This window comes from Corythoichthys intestinalis, chromosome 2, assembly GCF_030265065.1.
Source record: "Corythoichthys intestinalis isolate RoL2023-P3 chromosome 2, ASM3026506v1, whole genome shotgun sequence".
NCBI lineage: Eukaryota > Metazoa > Chordata > Actinopteri > Syngnathiformes > Syngnathidae > Corythoichthys > Corythoichthys intestinalis.
Window position 1 is genome coordinate 35130450 of NC_080396.1, and position 23431 is coordinate 35153880.

Consider the following 23431-nt stretch of genomic DNA (forward strand, 5'->3'; position numbering starts at 1 on the left):
TACACTAAAAGTTAGTGGTAGTCTACTCTCAGTTTTGAATAGGAATGTACCGTTCGCATATTTTTGCACCCGAGTCAGTCACCTGATTTTGAAAATCTGCAGATACATAGTCCCTATTTTTCTTATTTGAACAAAAGTTCCAAACATGTTACAGTACGGTACTGTTGACAACAGTACTTCCTCTTCCGCTATTTCGGGGAGTGTTGTGCAGTATGAAACGTCAAATATATATATTTTTTGGCAATGCCATTGTATTTCGGGATTATTTTGTTACTTTTTAGCGCTTAATTTTTAATTTAAAAAAATAGTAATTTAATCAATTAATTTTTAACTCTTAAAATTTTTTTTTTAAAAACCTGATCTTTTTTGCGCGATTCAGATCATCTGAAAAAATGTCGCATTTGGCTCGATTTCTGATCAAGAGATCGCATCGGGGACATCCCTAGTTTTGACCAATATATAGTTTTTTTTTTTTAATAAAAACAAAATTTTGAAAACAGTGAATTGTCCAAATAATTTAAATAGTAAAAAATGAGGAATTTATTTATGCTCCTTAACACAAGAATAAAGATGTGTTATAAAATGATTGTCTCTTTTTATGTTTGTCATTATCTTTGTCTTAATATTTAATGTGCAAAATATGCAGATTATTACCGATTAAAAAATAGTTGATATTGGCCAAACAGTCTGATGAGGCCTTTTATATTCTTTTAGCTGAAATTAAGCTTTTAAGATGTAATAACAAGCCCTATAAAAATATTTTTTTCAAAACATGAGTGGCTCACGTTAGGAAGAGGAACCAACATAAAAATTGCCCCCCACAAATCATACTGGAGGCCTTGCTGCAGAGACCACTTATAGAACTAGCCCATACCTGCAACAACAACTTCACCTATTCATTAATTTGATTGTTTCCCACACCTTAGCTCAACTGTCTCCAATTACAATGGCAAGTTAACTTGGCAGCTCGAAGCACTTCTCTTCCCTTCCCCAACTAAGATAACATCCGGCTATTTAGCACCATTCTATGAGATACTGTCCAGGCTGATATGGTTGACGTGTCACTATCTTCTAGGCCACGCCAAAGACTTGGAAAATCAAGGTTTGACCTGAAGAGAGGGTCGTCTGCAAAACAACACAACCAAGCTGGACTGTCAGCTATCACTTTTTGAGAGGATAAACAAACCTAAAACAATAAACACGAGCCATCACAGATCAATTCTACTTTGGAGGTTTGTCCAGCACAAACTTCAAGAATCATTAGCTGAGAGCCATAAATCATACAGCAATAAAGCCTTTAAAGGGCCTCCAGTGTCCAGATGCTCAGAGGTGGGTAGTAATGAGTTACACAGGTAAATGTAACTTTTTGAGAAAAATGTACCTCTTAGAGTAGTTTTACCACGCAATACTTTTTACTTTTACTTGAGTAGATTTGTAAGAAACACTACTCTTACTCCACTACTTTGGGCTACACTAGATTCGTTACATTTTTCATTTTTATTCTTCATATTGATTTTATTTTTGCCAGAGATGTCAACATAGGCCTTCTCCAGTTTCACCGATGAGACGTCGCAACAATCACCTCATGACCCCATTATACCAATTAGAAGTAACAATTTTTTTTTTTCCTTCTAGACGGCGCTCATGTTCTTTGGACGGGTGAATCATAGTGTTGTTCTGGTTGAATTCAATGATTTTTGTGACATCTTTTTTGGCCTAATATGGTCATGTAATAGGTTATAGTATAATAACAACAACAGTTCATACAGATAATATTAAAAAATATATAACTTTTTTTTTTTTTTTTAAATAACATTGCAAGCAGTTACAATGTTATACATTACTTGAGTATTATTTTCAACAAATACTTTTTATTTGTACTTGAGTAAATTTGTGGATGGCTACTTTTACTTTTACTTGAGTAATATTATTTAGAAGTAACACTACTCTTACTCGAGTAACATTTTTTGGCTACTCTACCCACCTCTGCATATGCTGCATTTTTTTCCATTCAAAAGCTCAATTTTAGCAATTTCAAAACTAAAAGTGGTATTCATTTCCAATCTGTTTTGAAGTTCAGCACTAAAATTACTGTAAGTGTATATATTTGTTGTATTATAGAGGGCAGTTAAAGAACCCAAAAAGAAAAGGGAACAAATACAGTCAGACAGGGAACTACACTACACTACACTAACTTAATAAAACAGTAGGGATGTCCCGATCCGATGACATGATCGAAAATAAGGCCAATCGCGCCATTTTTCAGAGAATCTGAATCGGGTGAAAAGGGTCGGGTTTTTAATTGGAAAAAATATATTTATGTTTTTCTGATTCATGGGGTGTTCTCTGCAGGGTGAGCGTCAAAGCGTGAGTGGACTCACTCAATGTAGCATTTAATAAAGACAAGCATTTTTCTGTTATTGTTGTTGAAAAATAATTCACATTATGAAGGCATCATAGCGGGACATTAACATGTTTAGAACTTTAATTGAAAAAACTTAGGACTTGGGAAGCACAGGACTCTGGATTGGCAGATTCTCAAATTCAGGTAAATCGGATGCAAAAACAAAAGGAGAACGATGTCACTTGAACCACATGGTGTTGGTGCAAATTCAGCACTCGTGTCCGTGTCAGGAAGATAGGAACAACACACACAATAATAACACACACGTTGTGACCGATTAGAAACTCCCCAATCTAATGCCCTCGTGCATACACACATGCTTTTGTAAACACTGTGAATTGTGTCAATAAAGCTCGACTCATAAGATAGCCACTCAGCCTGAATAGTAATTTATTTAGTCAGCGTGCAAGCGCAGGCCGCGCTTCCTGTTCTTTAGAGGAATGTGACGACCACACCAGGAACGTTGCCAGATGCATGAATGCACGCACAATTGCATCCATGCTCCCTATTCGCCAAACACAGCACAACCCCAAAATGCAACACATTGCTATGCATGGTGGCAAGACATGGGGCATATTGATTTTGGCCATGCCAAAGGGGTGTTTCTTCCAGTTCTTTACACATTTTTCCATTGTAGAGTGTCAGTTTCATTTTGCCTGAACAAAAAACACTCAATGTGAGCTTGTGACTGAAAAAGTGAACATCGGAATGCTGGAGGTTCTGGGAAGATACTGTAGTCGGGCAAACATTGAAGCAAAATTCTGACTAAGCAAGGAGATTTAATGCAAGTGCACTCATTTAAATGAACATGATTGGATGTCTACAATTTTAATTCTAAACCAAATCTGAACTGATTTAAATCCAGACGCAATCCTGATTTGCACATTCGTGTAAATGCAATGTAACCATACAGCATTAAAAAAAAAAAAAAAGGAAAAAAAAAAGTTTAAATGCAGTCAAATCTAACCGGATGATTGTAATATTGTAATCAAGTGCGCCATGAATTACTCATTTGGTATCACTGATGGCACTAGACCTCCAATCCATCTCAAGTTGGAGGACTGTAAGCGCTGCTACGCTCCCAGTTAAAATAGATTGGATGTTTACTTGTGATACACTAACTTGAATGATGATGACTGCAGGATGATTGGAAGCCACATGATTGACCATCTATCCTCGTCAATGCCACCGAAAGAGTCAAAGCCCTATGGTTGGTTTTTTTTTTCAACATAGATTACTTCCACATGGTGAGGTTTTAAGAATTGTGCATTAGTGATTTGTTTAAAAATTACATAGTAAAAAAAGGAACCAATGGTCTGAGACTTTAAAGCAAAAAGGCTCATCTTGAGAAACCCGAGAGGAGGCAAAGAAGCTTTTTTGCATTTGGAAAGGGACATTTTTGGTGGGAGAGGGGCTCTTCTTATTTCATTTTCGAATGCTCTAATTCGTTGCGTCAGCGGGTAGTAATGCTGAACTCTGCATGATTCATGTTCTGGTTCCTCCATGAAAGAACTTATTGTTGAATCACATATTTGAAAACTGGGTTCAGAAATGCAGCCTTTGCAGGCCAAAAGCAGTTCAGTTTCTGCAACTAGTAAAGAACCAACTCAAGGACGGAAGTTGCAAATAAACTCAACTAACAGGAAGCTCAATAAAAGCAGCACTCACAGTTTGGTATAGGAAATGACTTGACAGAGTCCCGGTGGCGTTATGAAGAAGTTAACCTTTGAAACCCTTGATGTTCCCATATTCGTAGATCGGTTGAGAAATACTACCTGAGTGAGGCTTTACCCAACAAAAATGGCCACGAACAAAACTACTAGTGCGAACAGAAGCGGCAGGCAATCAGCTGACCTGCTTTCATTCGGCAGACCAACAATAATGCGCTTTATTTTGAGGGTTAATTTCAAACTCAACCTGTTCTAGCCATTCATATCCAATTTCAACCAGAAATACAACACACGTGAACGACATTGGGTTTGTAGTTCATAGAGGACACTACACATACACATAACACTACCAACTTTTAAGGATGCTTAAATTGTCCCCACAAACCTTTAAGCAACCTTATTTGCATTAAGTCATTTAGATTGTCTCTAGATTGATATGTTGTAAGAACAGAATTGACCCTACCATTATTAAGTCAATTATTTTCATTATGTTCAGACTTACATTTACCCCCTTTCACTTGCTGAATAGGCTGGTCAATTTTTTCCCCCTCACACGCATGTTTGATTGGCTGATGATTTTACCCTTCCACACGCACACACAGTCACCCCCCCAACACAGATATACAACATACCGACAACATGCTGCCCCCTTCGAAGAGGAGGCAATTTCAGAAGTCTTGTTTCGGCCAGTTGCAACCACTTTAAGTAATGTAAACGGATGTTGTGGAGGTGTGAAACACACCACCAATTTTGCTACTGAAAGTCCAACCTCCATCAGAGTTAGCATTACATTAAACTGTGTGAACCTGCCAAACTCGGGGGAAGCTGCTTAGAGAGAAGTGTCCTCCTGTATGTGTTTTCTACTGTTAACGTTAATTAAACTGTGAGAAATGCATTGAGCTCTACCAGAAACTATAAAACCACAAAAATGTGTGCAGTCTGTGTTTTACAGGAAAGTGTTGACAGTAAAAAAAAAAAAAAAAACACATGCTAATGCTTTTCTTCCTGTTAACAGCCTGGTTTAGAAGGAGAGAAATCTAGAGCATGTTGCAGGTTGCAGCAGGTGTAGCAGGTTGGAAACGAACCGTTTATCACTTGAACCAGTACACGAGAAAGTATAAGTCAACACAGATTTAATTTAATTAAAAAATGAATTAGGTTCATATTTGTGAGAAATGTAGCCCTGACCCACATTCACCCAATCTTTTTGGTCTTATTAATGCCCCGTCCCCAGCAAAATGTGTATATGCAGGGTATGCTGTTATATCGTCCCTACCGATGTTGAGACCAAACCTACGACCTTGCTCCTCATGCCCAATTAGCATTAGAGTGGCCTTATAATGTTCCCCATTTTAGCTTATAATAGGAATAAGGGGGGTTGCCACAGAGCCACATACAGTGCCTTGCAAAAGTATTCGGCCCCCATGAATCTTGCAACCTTTCGCCACATTTCAGGCTTCAAACATAAAGATATGAAATTTAATTTTTTTGTCAAGAATCAACAACAAGTGGGACACAATCGTGAAGTGGAACAACATTTATTGGATAATTTAAACTTTTTTAACAAATAAAAAACTGAAAAGGGGCGTGCAATATTATTCGGCCCCTTTACTTTCAGTGCAGCAAACTCACTCCAGAAGTTCAGTGAGGATCTCTGAATGATCCAATGTTGTCCTAAATGACCGATGATGATGAATAGAATCCAAATGTGTGTAATCAAGTCTCCGTATAAATGCACCTGCTCTGTGATAGTCTCAGGGTTCTGTTTAAAGTGCAGAGAGCATTATGAAAACCAAGGAACACACCAGGCAGGTCCGAGATACTGTTGTGGAGAAGTTTAAAGCCGGATTTGGATACAAAAAGATTTCCCAAGCTTTAAACATCTCAAGGAGCACTGTGCAAGTCATCATATTGAAATGGAAGGAGCATCAGACCACTGCAAATCTACCAAGACCCGGCCGTCCTTCCAAACTTTCTTCTCAAACAAGGCAAGGCAAGGCAAATTTATTTATATAGCACAATTCAACACAAGGCAATTCAAGGAGAAAACTGATCAGAGATGCAGCCAAGAGGCCCATGATCACTCTGGATGAACTGCAGAGATCTACAGCTGAGGTGGGAGAGTCTGTCCATAGGACAACAATCAGTCGTACACTGCACAAATCTGGCCTTTATGGAAGAGTGGCAAGAAGAAAGCCATTTCTCAAAGATATCCATAAAAAGTCTCGTTTAAAGTTTGCCACAAGCCACCTGGGAGACAAACCAAACATGTGGAAGAAGGTGCTCTGGTCAGATGAAACCAAAATTGAACTTTTTGGCCACAATGCAAAACGATATGTTTGGCGTAAAAACAACACAGCTCATCACCCTGAACACACCATCCCCACTGTCAAACATGGCGGTGGCAGCATCATGGTTTGGGCCTGCTTTTCTTCAGCAGGGACAGGGAAGATGGTTAAAATTGACGGGAAGATGGATGCAGCCAAATACAGGAACATTCTGGAAGAAAACCTGTTGGTATCTGCACAAGACCTGAGACTGGGACGGAGATTTATCTTCCAACAGGACAATGATCCAAAACATAAAGCCAAATCTACAATGGAATGGTTAAAAAATAAACATATCCAGGTGTTAGAATGGCCAAGTCAAAGTCCAGACCTGAATCCAATCGAGAATCTGTGGAAAGAGCTGAAGACTGCTGTTCACAAACACTCTCCATCCAACCTCACTGAGCTCGAGCTGTTTTGCAAGGAAGAACGGGCAAGAATGTCAGTCTCTCGATGTGCAAAACTGATAGAAACATACCCCAAGCGACTTGCAGCTGTAATTGGAGCAAAAGGTGGCGCTACAAAGTATTAACGCAAGGGGGCCGAATAGTATTGCACGCCCCACTTTTCAGTTTTTTATTTGTTAAAAAAGTTTAAATTATCCAATAAATTTTGTTCCACTTCACGATTGTGTCCCACTTGTTGTTGATTCTTGACAAAAAATTAAAATTTTATATCTTTATGTTTGAAGCCTGAAATGTGACGAAAGGTTGCAAGGTTCAAGGGGGCCGAATACTTTTGCAAGGCACTGTAAATCAACACAACTCAGTTTTTATCAGGAGAGAAAGTTTTCTTAATATAAATCGACCTTTCTATAGCCACGACTCATGATTTACTATACACTAGCAGGAAAGCAATGAGTCAGTGACGAGATGATTGAAATGCACTTCATCTTAAAATGTATGAAAGTCAAACAATGAGTGAATGCCAGTTAGTATTAGCGTTCAATGTATTTGTTGTTGTTTGTGCTTTCGCTTTCTCTCCTTCTTTTCTTCTGTTCCCCTCATGTTCGCTGCTTTCTCCTAATAAACGAGGTACGTTAAATGGCCACAATGGGAGTATGTCATACTCCCATGTGATATATTAAAACTATTTAGACCAATCGGACACTCAGATCTCCATTCTCTGTGACAAGCAGCTGAACAGGACAGGTTAAAGAAAAATAAGAAAAAGAAATGCTCTTAATTCAAGAATAAATATTGTTCAAAACATTATTTGAAAGCATTTTTTCTTGACTTAAGTGAAAAATGACCGACTTTTAGATTTATAGGCTTAATAAGAACAAATGGTAATATTTAATAAAAGTAAGTGGAAGAATCTGACGCATTAATAGGTTACCTAGCCTTTAAAACTCAAAACAACATGAAAATTATTCGACTAGATTCAGGAAAAATTGACAGATTAAGACGTTATACTGTAAATTTGCAGTGTGAAAGTTATTATGGGTCATTACAGATTTATTTTGCATCAATCATCAAGCCTAATTAGGTTCTCATTGGAGAGAAATGTAGCCCTGACTGCCATTCACCCAATCGGTTTAGTTTTATTAATGTCCCGTCCCCAGCAAAATGTGCACATGCAGGTTATGATTAAGGTTATATTGTCCCCATCAACATTGAGACCAACCCTACGCTCTTGTCTGCAAGCGACTTCATGAGCTCATTGTGTCCAGTTGCGCAACCCTGGCAAGCACATTGATCCCAACACGGTCGCATGGCACTCACACGAAAGGTCAGCAAGCTATCTGTCCACTTCAACGCAAACACACATTTCTTTTGGTTTTGCGGTCGGAAGCTCCCATACTGCTACTCAAGGTCCAAGTCCATTTTTTTTTAGGTCGATCATTGTCAGAGTAAATCGCAAAGGGTATGGCCATTCACATTTCATGTCTATGTTCTCAATAATTGATGTACTGCAGTATGTACTTTCACAAGTAGTGAATGGGGTCTCAAAAGTTACAACAACAAAAATGTCACTCCTATTTGCATTTTTTTAGTACATGAAACTTTGCAAGCTCCCACATGTGGGAGGGCTGATGAGCATGCCAAGCTGAAAAGAAAGGGTTTTTTTGTTTGAAGAGCAAATTTCCTAATAAGTGACTCCATTTGATGATTTTGTGTAGATTATTCCCAAGGACTGAAGCAAAGGTTGCATTCAATAATGTCAACACTAAAATAATAATAGTGTCAATGCTGGGCTACAAGTATACAAATATCTTAGTGCTCCAGTGTACAGTATTCAGTACAATGATTTTAATGCTCATTTAACTCACTGGCTGCCATTGACAATGCTAGATGTCCATTAAGGGTACGTGGTGCTCGGTTCGGAACGGAGGCGTACCGAACGAGTTTCTGACGTAATGTAACCCTTACTTTTCGTGGCTGTGAGTCGATCGGGTTACGGTTTCTTTCTATATTATATTTACTCCGTCTTCTCTACTATAATGAGGACCAACACGGTAGGACAGTATATAACCCAGAAACGTCAACGGCGCGACAACGTGGCCGCCACGAAAACGCAGTGAAACGCAGGCGTTAAAGTCAATCAGCCAATGCACACCAGTCGCAGTGCGGCCGCATGTTAGACGCATCCCAGAAGCGGCGCAACACGACGCACGCGAAAAGAACGGCAGAGTTTATTATTTGACGCGAGACGCGACCCTCCTGCGTCAATACTACTACCGGTAGCTAGTATCGGGAGGGCCAGAAGTCACTCATGTAAAAATACGGTGGATCCGGTCGATTTTCAAACTAATATGCAATCGTAACCCACTTTTTGAGTCCATCAGATCTCTTGAGTGGTAGATCGATGCACAGTTGACTTGTCTTTGTTGATTTACTGCTGTCTTCTCTGCTATAATAATAACCAACACGGCCCCGTGTTCAATACAAAACCCTCCTACTACAACAAAACAAGTAGGAACTAATATTCACATAGGAACAAAAGTTATACAACATAAAATATACAATATAAATGAATACTACATCACATTTGTAAAATATAAACAAATAATGAAATAAATAACAGCCCATTAAAAAAAAATAAATTGAAATGAGCTAAAACACCTGTAATTAAATCATAAGAATAATACAGATCCTGCTTACACAATTAAATTTATTAATTTCTGTGTGGCGCTTTAACTTGAGAAAATCCACCAATACAGCTTTTGAAAACCGTTCATAAGAAAATTAAATGATTCATTGAGGCATTTCATTGGTAAAATACATAAATCTTTGTCATTGGGATTGCTTTTCTCTTTAGCACAGGACTTCTTTTTTCCTCTTTGTTTTAGAAAGAAAGCTGACCAATACGCGGGGTCTGAAAGGCAAATTGTTGTTGGATTATCTTTAAATACTCGCTACTTTTTGATCAGAATTCTAGCTTTGTATAGGCTAATGTTCCTATTGTTGAAAGCATAAAGGTGTGTAATAAACAACTAGCACATTTATATTTTGCATTTTGTTTTCTTACTGTACTGAAAATTAATCAAACCGTGACCTCAAAACCGAGGTACGTACCGAACCGAGATTTTTGTGTACCGTTACACCTCTAATGTCCATACATTTTGCCCGGTGTTGTGCCAAAAAATAGCCGCACCGCGTGAAATGTCCCCCCTGACGGGAACGCTTATTTATAACGCTTTATTGAGCGTTTATTTTATATGATTTATTTATTTATTTATTTATTTTATTATTGAGCGCCCACATTTCACTCGTACAAACAGCTTTTTTTTTTTTTTTATCCAATCAATGGACATGGAGACGATTTTCTTGTACGGTGAATATGTATTATTTTACTCTGCTTGAACTAATAAACGTCATACCTGTGTGATTGTCATTGAGATATGGTCGTGAAAACCTGTAGACTAATACATTTCTGTTCAAAGATGGTTATGTGGCCCAGTCCACGATTTGTTACTAAAATACAGTACTAGTATTTTGTGTAATTTATTTATTTAAAACTGATTTTGCAGTCGTAAATCCATTACTGTAATGCGTCCATGAACACATTTGATGTTTTCACCTCAATAAAGCGTTATAAATAAGAGTTCCCGTCAGGGGGGACATTTCACGCGGGGCGTCTATTTTTCGGCACAACACCGGCAGGGGTAGAAGCAATCATTCACCGTTTAGCGCAGTAAATGTACTGGACAAAGAGCACTCATAGCCGGGCCTCCCAGTTTAAATTAATTAGACGTCTATCGTTGTCAATGGCAGGCCATGAGTTCAAAAGCAACAAGCAAGTATACTAATTCAATTTAGACTCAAAAAAGCTCCAGTCGTGTCTGGCTAATTGGAGGTTGGTGTACTGTTGCCTGGCTAGGGGCCGACCCCACGGCGAGCAGACCACACGCCGGCCGGCTGTCCAGATGCGCCCAGGGGAATGTGACAGTGGGGGGCGGGGGGCGAGAGCTCTCCCGAGTATCAGGGTCCATCACGCCACCACCGAAGCAGGGACTAACCTCGAGCCCATGCAGCTATCCGAACACCGAATTAGTTTGATTGGAAGCCACGCCACGGATGAGACTTGGCCCGCGTGATTAAATCAGGAAAAAGGACGCACCTCGCTCGCGGGGCCTCTGCTGCTGTCCAGCGGTCTCGCTTCGGCGCTCGACACGCAGGTAGGTTGGCTCGGAGGAAAGAGAGGGGGACTGGCTGGCTTCGTGGTTTACGTGTCGACTGAATAGTAAGTGGATGGATGTGGACTGGAGGATGACGACGGCACAAACGGACTCTGCGCATGCGCATAAAAGCTGTCCTCTCCGACACTGACGGAATCTCACGCAAGCCAGGCAAATTACATCAGCGATGATTTGAAGTGTCCCTTTGGCCGGCGTTTAACTACCTGAGCTGCCCAACCCAGACCCATATATATATATTTTGTATGAGAATAAATTACTGAAATAAAATTCAAAAGCAAGTCGTAAGATCAACTTTGACCCATTACACAAGAAACAAAGGTGCATGGCAAACCCCAAAACAGACTTCCGTAAAGGATGGATGGATGACATAATAAAAAATATTTATTTTTTCATATTTTGACGTGTGTTCACACAGCTGCGCTCTTCTGGTTCCCATTCCGATCAAATGAAACTCGTCTTTCTCGTTCTACACCGGATTTATTTCATAAGGAGGCAGACACGAATGTGCCAAAGTCAAATATTTAACAAGCTAAACACATTACAACTTGTTCACGCATGCAGGAGTGTAATTAAGACATGATTGATTCTAGAACGTGAAAGCGAGGTACGCCCGTGGTTGGTTGCCAGGAAGTCAGTTTATGACGATTTGGACTCATGACCTCAAAGGTGTAACCCACTGACTGTACTGTGAAAGGCTATGTTAGATGTTGGGGAGGGTTTTTGCCGTAAAAAAAAAAAAAAAAAAGGCTCAGCCTTTTCAGAGGTAGTGGTCACCCCAGTGAACAGCTTTTCAAAAGTAGACATTTAAGACTTCTAACCCTTTATAAAGCAAGTGGGTAAATTATGTAATTAAAATAAATAAATAAATCATTTTATTTATTTTATCTTCAATACACTCAAGGTCACCCAAAAAACAAAACTGCAGCATAAAACAAAGAAAAATTGATTATTCAGTTTAATGGTAAGTCAGTCTGTGAACGTGCTTGTCTGAAGAGGTGTGTTTTAAGGCGTGATTTGAAAGTCCTAGTGCTGAATGTCCAGTGGCAGAGGCGTCACGTCCCATTAGGCAAACCAGGCAATTGCCTAAGGCCCCCAGCCAGCAGGGGGCCCCAGAGGGCCAACAGGTTTAACACACGCAGCTTTACTGCACTAACGCAGTGACAAGTGTAGGGAGTGTTTCAGTACCATGGAATCATTTGGCAGATTATCTAACGATTCTGTTATCGATCCCAATCAGCACTAATCCTAACATGTCACGTAGATTATACATGTTTAAGAAAGTCCAATCAGCTATTAAACCACATGATTGTTTAAAGAGTGACTCACCAAGTACTCTCTGGGAAGTCCTTGCCGAGTTGTTTTACGTTGATTTTATCAGGCCACCACATTATTCATGTGACTACTTAAAGAAATGGTGATTTTTCCCAGAAAGTCTATTAATGGGTCTATCGTATTCCTCGTCGAATACTATATAAGAAAAATATAACATATATGCATCTAAAATAATCCTAAACGATTAATACTCCAAGGTTCCTTTGGTATGCGTACGTTCCCATAGCAACCAGTCCTGTTATTGTCCAACGTCACAAGCGCTGCGTATTCTGGGAGCGAGAATAGGCCTAAGGTGCGCATTTTAAGCAGAGGACGGCCACCTGTTAAAATGTGTGCGTCCATGAACGAATGTAAGTACATCCATATGAGTCAGTGTAAAGTGCTTAGTTTTCACCACTTTTTTGGCCAAGATGACCGCACATGCACGCAGTGCGCACTCGCACCCCCCCCACCTTTGTTTTCGTTATACTGCACGAGTATGTATGTGTGTCACGTGACTCAGAAGGGCCCCATGTTGCTTGTTGCCTGAGGCCCCCAGGAACCCTTGCTACGCCTCTGTTCAGTGGCAGTGCGTTTCAGAGGCGGGGGGCCGAACGGATGACGCATGTCGACTCCATGGTGGACACTCAAGCAGGTAGGATGGAAACAACTTTTTTTTTTTCTTTTCTTTTTTCTTCACCTAAGACCTTTAACCCTTTATGGGGCAAATTACTAATTTTGGTCATCTAAAAAAAAAACGGAAATATTAGGAATGAATATACAGTCCCTGACAAAAGTCTCGTCGCTTATCCATTTTGTCGAAACAATTGCTAATAACCTGACTTTTAATTATTTAATCGGTTTCAGAAATGGCTCATATGAAAGCTAAGACCCTCCCAAATGATGTTGAATGTACAAAAATATATTTGTTTCACTGAAAAAAGAATTATCATTTAATGAAGACATAAAGGTCAAATTTTGGCAAGACAAAAGTTTTGTCGCCTAACACATGCTCATTGATGTTCATGTCTGACATGCTCAATGATGTTCATGTCTGGGGTAGGATGAAAGAGGAAGCCTGGAAGACGAAACCCAAGAATGTTGATGAACTCTGGGAGGCATGCAAGACTGCTTTCTTTGATGTTCCTGATGACTTCATCAATAAATTGCATGAATCCTTGGCGAAGCCCATGGTCATACAAAATATTACATTTGGATCTCACAACACTAGGCAAGGCAAGGCAAGGCAAGGCAAATTTATTTATACAGCACAATTCAACACAAGGCAATTCAAAGTGCTTTACATCACATGAAGATCATAAAAATCACATTTAAATCAACACAACGTAGAAACGAAGACAAAAGATCGCATTTAATCACAGAATAAAAATAAATAATTAAAATAAAAATAATACAAAAACTACTACTAATAATAATAATTGAAATCAGCAATGGAGATAAAAACGAGGAATAGAAAGCAGGTAGATTGAAATATATAGACAGTTATAGATATGCAGTGCTAAACAAAAGCGTTTTTAGCCCTGATTTAAAAGAGCTAACAGTTTGAGCATACTTCAGACGTTCGGGTAACTTGTTCCAGAGGTGAGGAGCATAATAACTAAATGCTGCCTCACCCTGCTTGGTTCTTGTTCTTGGAACATGCAGAAGACCGGTTCCAGACAACCTTAGGGGTCTAGATGTCTCATAGGACTCTAACAAGTCAAGCATGTATTTTGGTCCAAGGTCTTAGCTTTCATATGACACATTTCTGAAACAAATTGAATAAATAAAACTCAGGTTGTCAGAAATAGTTTCTACAAAATGGATAAATGACAAGACTTGTCAGGGACTGTATATGGATTTTTTTGTTATCATTCATCAGTATTGAATTGTTATATATATATATTTTTTTATGGTGATAAATATTCATTTTCTTCCGTTTATCCGAGGTCGGGTCGTGGAGGCAGCAGCTTCAGCAGGGAAGCCCAGACTTCCCTCTCCCCAGCCATTTCATCTAGCTCTTCCGGGAGGATCCCGACTATGTCTCCCCAGCGTGTCCTGAGTCGGCCCGTGGCCCCCTCCCGGTGGGAAGTGCCCAGAACACCTCACCAGGGGGCCGTTCGGGAGCCATCCTAATCAGATGCCCAAGCCACCTCATCTAGCTCCTCTCTATGCGGAGGAGCAGCGGTTCTACTCTGAGTTCCATTCCGGATGATCAAGCTGCACCCTATAGAAGACTAGCTGTAAATGTGCATGTTTCAGTGCCATTGACAGCGCTAGACATCCAATCCATTTTAACCGGGAGGGGCAAATGATCAATCATTCATTCGCCCCTCCCAGTTAAATGAGTGCCCTATAAAGGTAAAAAAAAAAAAAAAAAAAAAAATTCTGTGAAATTTGTTTGAAAAACGTGTTAGTAGTTTTCTAAACGAAAATTAAGTTTATTAATGTGTTGTAACAAAATCCCTTTGGATTTAAAAAAGTGAAACTATTGATGATTAAAAAATAAATTGTCTTAAAAGGCAAATGTTCAATTTCTTGCAAACACCATTTCATCCCTTCTGAGCCGCCGTGTCATCCCACTGATGATATCATTGCCTCTCCACTCAAATGCATCAACTGTGAACACCTCAGTGTTTATTTGCTCCCATGACCTCCAACGGGCACACCGTTGAGCCCGTTGCTCTTCTGTTGATAGAGTGTGCCCACGGGCCTCCCTGAGACAACAAACAGAACAGCGGAAAATTCACATGTTGTTTTGCTGCTTTGTCCCCCCAGATTACAAAAACAAAGAGTGTGAAAGTAAAACGTAAAAGTGGGAAGCTACAGCTTTTAATGAGAAACACATTTGGTTTGGTTTGGATTCGGACATGAGCCCAACTTGGTCTCAAAGTCGGAAAAACAATCCGTCATAAGAATTCTGTTTAGGATGGCTGGAGCTTTCGATTCCACACACACTTGACCAAGTTAAAGCAACACAGTGCAACATGAGAGCTTACCGTCTACTATGTTATACTGAACTATTGATGACTCCTTCTCGTTATCTTTTGTGTGTCGCAAGTGACAGAAATAGACAACCCAACTCTGCTATTCACACTTAATGACAATTAGAGATCAATTAAAGGAAGTGTGCATGTTTTGGGAATATTGTTAGAGGTCAGAATATCTGGAGAAAGCTGTAATAGGAAGGCTGCAGTTGAAGTTTGACCCTACAAACACCATAAAGCATGCCTCTGTGTGAGTTTGACATGCAGCCACCATCCATCTTACCGGAATCTCCCTCCAAGCTGCCAGGCAAAAACAAAAAACAAAAGAGTACATATTTCCAATTGCCAAAAAAGTAAAAGTAGCCTGAATGACAAACCAAAATAACTACCGTAACTGTCAGAATCTAAGCCGCTACTTATTTCCCTCATTTGGAATCCTGCGGCTTATAGTCGAGTGCGGTTTATTTGTTGATTTATTTGGGTTAATAGGCCACACTTTATTTGACAGCAGCGTCATAGTATTGCCATAAGACTGAATCAAAATTAGTGCTTTTGACAGATGTCATTAAAAGCGTCATCTGGCAAATAATGTCACTAACTCCATTTATGTCCAGCTCGGATCTTTTACATCCATTCAGAAGTAAGATAATTTGCTGGATGACACAAAATGACATCTGTCATAAGTTTTCATTAATGCTCATGGCAGGATCATGTCATAATTATGATGGTGTCATGAAAGTCTTATGGCACCACTGTCAAATAAAGTTGCTAAATACCCTAACTAGCAATTAATGAAACAACTGGAACAGTAACTGAAGAAATAATTAGCACAGAACATAAATTTTTATTGTTATTTACATCTGTAGCGCTGCGATGCATGCGAGGAGGCATGTTGGATGACAAAAGTGTTGACAGCAGGTGGAAGCTGAGGTTGACTGTCTCCCCCAAGGGAGCAGTGATGGCCAAATGAAGCTTCTTGAAGCAATAATTCATAGTGGTTAATTTGGTGTTATGATAGTCTTATGATGCCACTGTCAAATAAAGTGTTACCGGTTAATATCTTTTGGTGTAAATATCTTATAATCAGGGGTGCACGTAATTTTTTTGCCCAGGTTCTCAGAGGAGGACCTGGAGATGTGACTTGGTCCTCATTGAGCTTGAGAGCCAACCCACCTGATGCGATAAATTTATGACAAGCTTTACTTAGAGCCAATTAACTTTAATTAATTATATTAACAATTAATGCTTGATTAACATCAACTGGCACAACAAAATTGCCATTACTTTGAAATGTAAAGAAATAAAAAGCACCAATTCAAAATAAAGGGCATAAGGCGGCTCCCACATTAACTTCAAGCCTTTTTAAAAGTGGGATGTCCTCCTCATAAGACCTTATTGAACGTGCATGTTTAGCTTTGTAAAATGCGAGCAAAAACACATTTGTCAGTGCATGTCGCTGTTCATTACCTTTATTCCGCCACTTGTCCATAGGGCGAGCGGGGTCCTGTTTGACATCGATAGTTTGCTTAATTGCCACATGCTCTCTGTTTTTTTTCGTGCTTTTCAAAGTTTGGATGGCTGAAATTCTTTGACCCTACATAAAATGCGCTGCTCTTATCGGCGACATTGGGATTCTCACAGCACATTTTGTACCGCATTTCCGTGCGAGCATCATTTGCTTCTAGCCATGGTACCTCCTACTTTTCAGCAAAAGTCCTTTTTTTCGGTAGCTCCGGTGACGTCTCTGTCGTCTGTCTGTCTTTTGACGGGGGTGGGGGAACACGGAAGTAATTACTCAGTGTGGCCTGCCTCTTTGACATTTTGAGAAGTTATTTTCTCGTGTCCGCCGCAAATACGGTGGTCAGCCATCGGTACGCAAAAGCGTATTGAAGTCGTTGAGGGCCAGCGCGTTTGTCTACGTCCGGTACGCATGCGCGCATGCGGACCACTTATGTGCACCCCTGCTTATAATACAGTAAGGACAGCTGCGGCTTATAGTCCAGTGCAGCTTATACTGGACTGTCTCAGAAAATTAGAATACACAATATTCTAATTTTCTGAGACAGTCCTGTACATTAATCCACCATTTAAAGCAGGGGTGTCCAAACTTTTTGCAAAGGGGACCAGATTTGGCGTGGTAAAAATGTGGGGGGCCGACCTTGGCTGACGTCCTTTACATAGAACAATATACAGGACTGTCTCAGAAAATTAGAATATTGTGTATTCTAATTTCCTGAGACAGTCCAGTATATGAACAAATGCCGTTTTCGTGTCAAATTTGGTGGCTAGCGGCATATAGTCAGGTGCGCCTTATAGTCCAAAAATTACGGTAACTCACGAATTTGTTGGGTTTCAGTGGATTGGTTAAAGGGTTATTTAAGCAGAAGGTTTCAGTATGTCAAAATGGGACAGTATACATCAAAACAACTTGGTTTTGCTTGTGTTTCTCAGGGGTCTGTGTTTGAACCAGAACTATTTAATCCAGGGTTGTCCAAACTTTTTGCAAAGGGGGCCAGATTTGGTACGATAAAAATGTGGGGGGCCGACCTTGGCTAACGTCCTTTACGTAGAACAATATATTTAAGCAAATTTTAGCAAGCCATTCCGTGTGTCACATTTGCAATATTATTATTTTTTCAAATAATTTCCACAATTTCGCAACTAGCCTTTGTGACGTTCTTTTTCGACTCTCGGGCTCTTGTGAAATACTGCTGCTGTAAAATTAAACTAGCTTCAAGTTGCTTGAATTTTTCGCTACGTATCTTCTCTGTAATCTTCTTGTAAATATCAGCGTGTCTTGTTTGGTAATATCGCCTCACATTGAAATCTTTAAAAACAGCGACTGTCCCTTTGCAAATGAGGCAGACACAGTTGTTGCGTATTTTAGTAAAGAAATAGTCCAATATCCACCTAACCTTCAGGCGTCGGCCGTCGCAGTCAACTTTTTTGTTGTTGATTCTCGCCATTTTAGAAAATTGGAAGTAAAGGGTCACACGGGGTAATGTTGCTTAGAGTGCTGCTGCCTTTTAGTGGGTAAAGGAGGAGCAGCATTTAGTGTGTAAGCTACTTCATATGCTGGTAGCAGTACTGCTGACCAATTTATTGAGTCTGTGTGCGGGCCAGACATTGATTTTATGACAGAGGCTGGGGGCCGGATGAAATTTGACCAAGGGCCGCATTTGGCCCCCGGGCCGGACTTTGGACATGTCTGATTTAATCTATATATAAATTATATTCTTAGTGTATCTCAATCTCTAAAATTTACTATTTTTACAGTTGACACCAATGTATTCTATAGTAGTAATAATTACAAAGAATTGTTAAGACCGTGAACAAGGAGCTAATTACAATTTAAAAATGGATGGATATAAATAAATTCTCATTAAATTTAAGTAAACCCAAAGCAATGATGTTTGGTAGCTTTAAAACTGATCTTGATTTGCATGAACAGTAATATTGATGAGATCCAAATTGAAAACGTATATGTGAATACATTTTTGGGTGTTACAGCTGACAGTAAACCAATATGGAACCACCACATCAGACATATAAAAATAAAAATTTCCAAGAGTCTCTCAATTATAAATAAAGTTAAACAATATCTTGACGAGAATGCACTTCGCACTTTATACAGCTCTTTGGTTCTCCCATACTTCTCATATTGTGTTGAAGTCTGGCGAAACACCTACACCACCACCAACACCTACAGTATAAGCACAATAAATCCTTTAGTCACCTTACAGAAACGTGCTGCGCGGATCATCCATAATGTCGTGTTTCTGGAGCATACACACAATTTGTTTATTACACTTAAAGCTGCTAAAATTTAATGATCATGTGAATTATAATACATCAGCAATCCTCTATAAAGCGTTCAAAAAATCATTACCAATTAATTTGCAAAACCTTTTTAGAATTAAAGAGAGAACTCACAACTTAAGGGGAAATGGAGACTTCACAATACCAAAAATTCAAACAACTTGTAAAAGTTTTTGTGTGTCCGTGTGTTGGATAAAACTTTGAAATAACCTAAAAAATGCAACACAAGCAATGCCGAACTATCTACAGTTTTAAACGGTTACACAAATTTATGGTCTGGTCACAGTATACTGATATAAAGTCTTAATTACATCAATAATCTGTCTTGTAATGTGTGCTGTTTGTTTCTTACCATTGCTGGTATTTGTCGTCTTACCATTGTTGGTGTAGTTATTGCTGTTAGTTATAATTGTTGTTTCCTGTGTATGTGGCCTTTACCATTGTTGATATGGTTTTACTTTCATTGACCATGTTGGTATGAAATTGTTTTTGGTTTGTGTGTTGCCTGTGGTAACTTAATCACAACGGACAAAATTGGTTACAAAATGTATATCTATGTACTAAATTGTTTGAACTGAATTTTTAGTTGCCTACATTTTGGAAGGAAGTAGCAAGATTTTTTTGTTCTCAATTAGATGAGAATAGGGGTGGGATTAAATACATTTTCTTCTTCCTGCTCCTTTTCAGGCGTGTCGTTGATGTTGCAATATTGCTTAATTTGTTTTGCTGCTTTTTTTGCTATGAGTTTTAATATTTGCTGTCTTGACAAGGAGAGTCATGCCTGAAATAAACGAATGACAAATTAAACAATAATAAAATAAAACTAGGCCTGCAAACAGGACTGAACTGGCTCTCGCACTTTGGCTCAACTCGGACGGCACGCAGGTCAGGGTGGTGGCAGATTGTCTCCCTTTCATCATCTGCTGAGAACCTAACTTGCTCGGAACTCGCCTCTTTTTTGGGGATAGAAATACATTCACACACCTAGGTGAAAAAGGCCCTGTTGAGCAGAGTCCTACAAAAAAAGGAGGCGCTACAGAGCTGTGCAGCCCCGCCCATATTTAAAACCAAAATGAATCTTCAAATTGGGCCAATTCTACTAAGTGTGCCAAATTTTGTGGAACTATATGCTGACTAAGTCCCTGAAAAAATCTACTTCCTTTTAATGGTGTGCAAAGGGTCGTCACGGCAAGAGACAGAGACGCGTGGACATGGGACAATTGTAGTCTTCCAAAAGGTCTTGAAACTACAATGACCAACCTGAAAAGAACCGGACATGTATAAGTAAAATAAGAGACTTTCTGTTGCCAATAGGTGGTGTAGGGTTGATGCAAATGACCCCTACAGGACCCTTAAGGGTATGACTCTCACCAAGCACGGGAAGTTTGGCACAGATATGTTGTATGTCAGCCAAATTATGACTGTTCAGAATTTGTGGCGAGGCGAAATGGCGATGGTCATTTGGACTTTCCTGTTGGACCCCTCTGCTTCAACCAAACCTCAGAATTTTTCATCAGGCTTTTCTTCAGGCAATTTTTTACCAGAACACATGTCTTAAAGCTTCCCTGAAACAGGTTTGAGGTCAATTGATTTTTTTCCCTTCCTGTCCCCAGCAGGGGGCGGCAGGTCTAATAGGTAACATTTCATTGCAGTCCTGTTCAGGCTGGGATAGCTCAAATACATGCCAGACATGAAATAGATTGAACGTTGTATGAGGGACTTATTAGTCATTTTGTGAATTGGGTGTTTTGCTGAAAAAATGGCCGACTTTGGCACCCCTCCCAGGCTCGTGAATGAAAACACACCATTTTGATAACTAAAGATTTCATATGTCTCATGAACAGTCTCGCCACTTTTGAGGGGGAACTAATTCCCTAGGCGCCAAGGTCTCAAATGTGCATCCTGTAAATCGATAAAAATTTCACATTTAATCGAAAATACCCGATTTCCTCTTGGGTTTGGAATATGGGTGCAAGAGACTTTTTGGAGCATTTTGCACAACGTATCGACTGCCTGAATTTCATCACTCTACGTTGAAAAAACCTAATAGGAGAGGCCTTTTTGGAAAATTCAAGGGGTCGCCACAGAGCCATTTTTAAAATGTTTTTTCATAACGTTGCAAAATTATTTAAATTTACACGAAGCTGCATGTACTGTATGTGCAAATTTTGGTGAATTTTCGAGGATGTAAAGGCCTCAAATTCTGCCGGCACTAGTTGGTGCTACAGAGTTGATGCAAATGACCACTACAGGACTCTTCAGGGTAAGACTCTGACCAAGCATGGGAAGTTTGGCGCTGATATCTTGTATATCTGCCAAGTTATGACTGTCCAAAACTTGTGGTGAGACAAAATGCCTACGGTCATTTTCACTTTCCTGTTTGGATCCCTCTGCTTCAATGAAACCTCAATATTTTTCATCAGGCACCTGAACACAGGTCTTAAGGCTCCCCTAATGCAGGTTTGAGGTCAATAGATTTTTTTTCTCTTGGGGGAGGAGCCTGTCTCATAAAAAAGAGCATCTCCTGTTCCCACTAGAAGGCGCCAGGCCTAATGGGTAAAATTTCAATGCAGTCGTGTTCAGGCTACGATACCTCACATGCATGCCAAATATGAAATAGATTGAACGTTGTCTGAGGGAGTTATTAGTCATTTTCTGAATTTGGTGTTATGCAAAAAAAATTGCCAACTTTGGCACCCCGCCCAGGTCAGCCCTGTGAATGAAAACTCACCATTATGATAACTTAGGATCTCTTCTGTTTCATGAACAGTTTCACCGATTTTGAGGAAGATCAAACTAACGCCCTAGGCGACAAGGTCTCAAATGTGCACCCGGTAAATCGATAGAAATTTCACATTCAATCAAAAATATCCGATTTCCTGTTGAGTTTGAAATATGGGTGCAAGAGACTTTTTGGAGCAGTTTTGCACAAGGTATCGACTCCCCAAATTTCACTGAACCCCCCCCCCCCCCCCCCCCCCCCCGAAAAAACCTAAATGCAGGGGCCTTTTTTTTTTAATTCAAGGGGACGCCACTGAGCTAAGTGAGTAAGTGACTAAGTAAGTGAACCCTCTGTCTAGGGAGACTTAAAGAGCAATTGAAACCATTTTTTTACCAAACAATTTAAGTCAGGTGTGTGCCCACTAATGAGTGGTTTTAAGCTGCCCTGCCCACTATAAAACACACACTGGGTAAGAATTGTCTTGATGAGAAGCATTGTCTGATGTGCATCATGGCTCGGTCAAAAGAGCTGTCTAAAGACCCGCGATCAAGGATTGTTGATTTGTAAAAAGCTGGGAAAAGATATAAAACCATCTCTAAAAGTCTGCATGTTCATCAATCGACACTCAGAAAAGTTTCTACAAATCAAGAGCTTGGCACTCTTGCTTCTTTCCCAAGGAGTGGCCGTCCACCAAAGATGACGCCAAGAGTTCAGCGCAAAATACTCAGAGAGGTCAAAAAGAACCAAAGACATACAGTAATCACTGGCACGGTCCAGTATCTCTGTGCAGCACACATCAACTATATGTAAAACTATGGCCAAGAATGGTGTCCATGGGAGGACCCCACAGAGGAAGCCACTACTGTCTGAAAAAATATTGTTGCTCGTTCAATGTTTGCAAAAAGGCTCTTGGACACTCCACAGAAGTTTTGGCAAAATATTTTGTGGACTGATGAAACCAAAGTTCAATTGATTGGGAGTAACACACAACGTCATGTGTGGAGGAAAAATGGAACAGCTCACCAACATCAACACCTCGTCCCCAGCGTGAAGCATGGTGGAAGGAGCATCATGATTTGGGGCTGTTTTGCTGCCTCAGGGCCTGGACAACTTGCAATTATTAATGGAAGAATGAATTCAAAAGTTTATCAGGAGGTTTTGTAGGAAAACCTGAGGCCGGCTGTCAGACAGTTGAAGCTAAAAAGAGGATGGGTGCTGCAGCAAGACAATGATCCAACACACAGAATTAAATCAACTTCAGAATGCTTTCAGAAAAACAAAACACACGTTCTGGAGTGGCCAAGTCAAAGTCCAGACTTGAACCCCATTGAGATGGTGTGGCATGACCTAAAGACAACGATTCATGCCAGACATCCCAAGAATCTGACTGAACTCCAGCAGTTTTGTAGAGAAGAATGGGCCAAGATTAGTTCTGATCGATGTGCCAGACTGATCGGCAGCTAAAGGAAGAGTCTGGTTGAAGTTACTGCTTCCAAAGGCTGGGGGTGGGGGGTACAAAATATTAAACGTGATGGTTCACTTACTTATT

General features: G+C 39.9%; 1 protein-coding gene across 1 annotated transcript in view; it reads right to left on the reverse strand.

Moving 5' to 3' along the window:
• Window positions 1-11128, reverse strand: part of LOC130911306 (monocarboxylate transporter 1-like) — a 29341-nt gene extending 18213 nt beyond the window's left edge. The window contains exon 1 of the mRNA XM_057829179.1: window positions 10965-11128. The gene's annotated coding sequence lies outside the window, so the exon portion shown is untranslated. The remainder of the gene's footprint in view (window positions 1-10964) is intronic.
• Between the last annotated feature and the right edge of the window lie 12303 nt (window positions 11129-23431).